Raw genomic sequence first — 4,438 nt, forward strand, 5'->3', positions numbered from 1 at the left:
AAAACTTTGTAAAATAGGAAACCCTTAACTACGAATTTCTCCTCAATAAATTCCTAATTTGCTGCTTATTAATAATTAGTAAGGTAGTTGTTAAGTTTAGGTATTGGGTAGGATTAGGATATAGAATTAGGTCGTGTAGAATAAAGCATTAATATGTGCTTAATTACTGCTAATAAATGGCTAATATTCTAGTAATATGCATGCTAATAAGCAACTAGTTAAGAGACCCTAAAATAAAGTGTTACCTTAAGTTCTACTTCTGTAGTTATTTTGGTAGTTTGTATTTTGGTGAAAGTAACTCAAAAGTAATACAGGAGTCATGTAACGCATTACAATTATGAGACAGTAATATTGTAAGGTAAGGAATTACTTTTAAATAACAGTAACAAGTAATCTATAATGTATTACAGTTTGAAAGTAACTTGCACAACACTGATGGCAACTAAAATGACCCCAAAACCACAGGGTCAATGGGAAACATTTGTACTCTGTGCTCACCTTTCACAATGCACTGATGCATGCAACATAAAAATCGTTCTCAATGCATGACAGGAGTGAAAGGAATTTTTTTTTTACATCGAAATGTCTTTACACCATTAAATAATAAATGTGCAAGGTGTCCTTTGGCCCGAAACAACATTTTTCTTGTGTGCTTCTGTCACGGTTCATCAGCCACCCTGCAATCTCTCCATCCTAAAAAACAAAAATATGGCAATGTCAATCACATACAAACTTCCATCATTAAAGTACTTGACATGTCCAGCTTTAAATGCAGCCATTACTCACAGTGACAGCAAAGTGACTTGACATTGGAAAGGTTATTTAAAGATATTGCACTTTGATGAAAGTGGAACGCTTATTCCTCTACGTATTTTGGATATCTAGAAGACCTGAGTCAGTTCATGTCAACATATTCTTTATTTCGAAAGAAATGTAGGCACACTAGTGCATTTTATAACTTTTCACCCAGCTAAGTACAGTCATGCTCAACGGAGTCAATAGGTCTGTTGATGTGAGGCAGGTGTCATGTTATGCTTCAGCTCTCTTTGATGTATCAGTTCACGGATGCACATGAACCTTTGGCCAAGCAACACCCAAAAATAACACCAAGAGCGTGAGGCATTTGGTGGAGCCATGTTTCAGTGTGGCAGAAAGCCCGGGCACAGTCTGTGCCAGCATGTCGTACTTGTGCCAAAAAGACACGAAAGACCACCAGGATTATTAGAACATAGGGTAAATCCCCCCGTCCACAATAAACTCCTTTCAACCAAAGTAATAACTGCATTCCACTCAGATACGCTGGTACTATGAACATTCACACAGCATAGTCTGATCAATTTGGCTTTTGCTCATGTGTTCGGTTAGGGGTATGTTCAAATCCCTAAACCTAAGTATTAACCTTCAGCACAAAACATTCTAGCAAATGCAGAACAATGAGTTAAAACACTCAAAAAACTTGAGCAACCACATGGCAACCAACATCAATACTATAGCATCAAGCTGGGAAGCAGCAATCACATTTTCTATATAAAATGTAAATGCATACTACCATTCAAAAGCTCAAAAGGGGTTGGTAAGATTTGTGTTTATTTATTTATTTTTAAATAAGTCTCTTCTGCTCACGAAGGCTGCATTTATTTGATTAAACATACAACAAAAACAGTAATGTTGAGAAGTATTTTTTTAATTTAAAATAAGTGCTTTACAGTATATTGTAATATATTTTAAAATGTAAATTTTCCTGTGATGCGCAGCTCAATTTTCAGCATCAGTACTCCAGTCTTCAGTGTCACATGATCTTCAGAAATCATTCTAATATGCTGATTTTCTGCTCAAGATTAATTTATTATTATTAATAATAATAATAATGTTAAAAACAGTCAATAGTTCTGAGACATTTTTTTCAGGATTCTTTGATGAGTAGAAAGTTTTAAAAAAGAAGCATTTATTTGAAATATAACTTCTTTGTAGCATTATAAATGTCTTTACAGCCTTTTTTTATCAATGTAATATATCCTTGCTGAATAAAGGTATAATTTTACTTTCAATTATATGCATATGTATCTTACTGACCTCAAACTTTTGAACAGTAGTTTCTCTTTATGATTTGAATTCTGACTCTTGAATAAAACGTCACGTTTTTAAAAAAAAAAGAGACCAGAGTTAAAGGTCCCCTGAAATGCTTAGAAACACGCAGCGTTACTCTATGTGTTGACGTCATTTTAACTGAAACAGGAAGACAGGGCGGGACATATCAAGCAGCCCCGCCCCTTTTTAAAATAGCCAATAGCGTTCGTTTATATCACAGCTTGGGCTAGAGCCGTTCAGAGCCGTTGAGCTCCCTAATTCTGTGGACAAGTGACCGATTTCAGCCGCGGCTTCAGCATCTATTTTATAGTGTAGGGGGCGGGGCATCTGATTCCAGAGAGCATTTGATTGGACAGAAAGTTTGATGAGAAGCTGGAGTACGATGTGACGTCAAAAAAATGTGTGACGAACTGCAAGCTTTGAATGCTTATATCTTCTAAATGCAAATGTTGTCACTGTTTTGGAGCACACTGCCTTATAGATAACCTTAAGACTAACATATTGATTCTAACACCCAAAAAACTTTAATTTTGATTTCATGGGGACTTTAAGCCTGTAGTACAAAGGAATAATGAACTACATCCCTTTTATTTTGAGTATGTCACTTTATTGCTCCTTAATCTGAATTCCATCTGGGCCTAGCTTTTTTTTCCCCCCATCTCAGTTTAGGGACCAGTTCTCACTATTAACTAGTTGCTCGTTAGCATGCATGTTACTAGCCTATTGGCTGTTTATTAATACTTATAAAGCACATATGAATGCATGACCATATTCTATATCCCTTAACCCTACCCAATACCTAAACATAACTACTACCTTACTTGCTATCAATAAGCAGCATATTAAGAGATTATTGAGGAAAAAACTCTGTGTTAATAGTGAATATGTGAACCCTAATCTAGTGTTACCAAAGTTTTTGCCTAATTCTACACTTCTTTATCAGCCGTCTTTCACTCCATTATATACTTCATTTTTGACTGGTGCCCGAATTTACCACCTTGTTCATTATTCCCTCTCCCTGAAAAGGGAGATTACACAGTACTTTGCCAGAAGCTGGAAAAACATCCCGCTTGCTTGGCTGGCTCTACCGTGTTCCAGATCTTTTGCTGAGGTTTCTCCAAGGCTGACCCAGAACATCAAAAGCACTCCAAAAATATCAAGCATGACAGAGCTTTTTTTAAATTCTCTTTGATTCGATGTTTTAGAACGGAGCCGGCTTTCTTCCCAGTCTCTGGGTCAAACAACTCTACTCTTCTTCAATGGGGTCACAAGACATTATCCAGAAGATTTTCCAGAAGCTAGCAGGATGGTGACCAAAATCTCAAAAGATAGCTGTTGATGAGAACAATAAGGCATCCTGGGAATTTCTCAGTTAATTTTAATACTGTTACAACAATGATTTTCACATAGAGCTACCTGATTTGGTGTGTTTTAAGGGTCTTTTATGGTATTTAGGTTATGATGTTATTTTATTACTTTTTTCATATTTTAGTAGTATGTATTTGTTTATTTCAATTAGCTTTTTTTCTCCAGTTTTCATTTTAGTTTAAGTTTTAGCCATTTTTATTAGAGCATTTCTATTTATTTATTATTATTTATTTCAGTTTTAGTAATTGTCATAATTTAAACTTTTATTTTATTTCATTTAGTGACCAAGGCAAGATAACTAATTTTATTTTTTAATTAGAAACAATTTTCACACAGAAATAGCTAGTAAATATCACAATTAGCTACAAATAAATATCAAGTAACATTGAATGAATAAAAATGTCATTTTTAAGTAAAAAGACTGAAATGGTATGCTCTTGTAAAATGCACTCCAATAATTTTATTTAAAACTTTGTGTACCTGAACTCAAAGTACATAATGCTATTTTGGGAAATTACTATTAAAATGTGTTCTCTTAGAAAATTAGCCTGCAAATAATGTTTAGCATCAAGACAGTTGTCAATCTCCCAAATGGGGGAAAGAAATCAGCTTTTTTTTTTTTTTCCTCCAGAAGCAGTTTGCTATGGCCTAAAACTGTCCTATTTTGCAAGCATAATATCTCAGAGGTATACTAATTTACTCAGAATATGAAGTGCTAGAATAAATGGGAGAGATAGCAGGGAAAATCCTGCAGATGAACTACTAATAGGCTGAAATTTAGCATATTAAGCTAAAACTTTAACAGCCCCATCACCCTCAATGCCCACACCTGTATAAACACCTTTTCTTCTCTGACAACGTGAGACTGCAAGAGAACTAGGACACAATTAATCAGACCCATATGGGTGAAAAAAAATTAGATGGCAAGAATGCATTTATATCACATTATGACCAATAGCTGACAGTCAGTGCCGCCATTAAC

Source organism: Sinocyclocheilus grahami, unplaced genomic scaffold (assembly GCF_001515645.1).
Source record: "Sinocyclocheilus grahami isolate Dianchi unplaced genomic scaffold, SAMN03320097.WGS_v1.1 scaffold14.1, whole genome shotgun sequence".
NCBI lineage: Eukaryota > Metazoa > Chordata > Actinopteri > Cypriniformes > Cyprinidae > Sinocyclocheilus > Sinocyclocheilus grahami.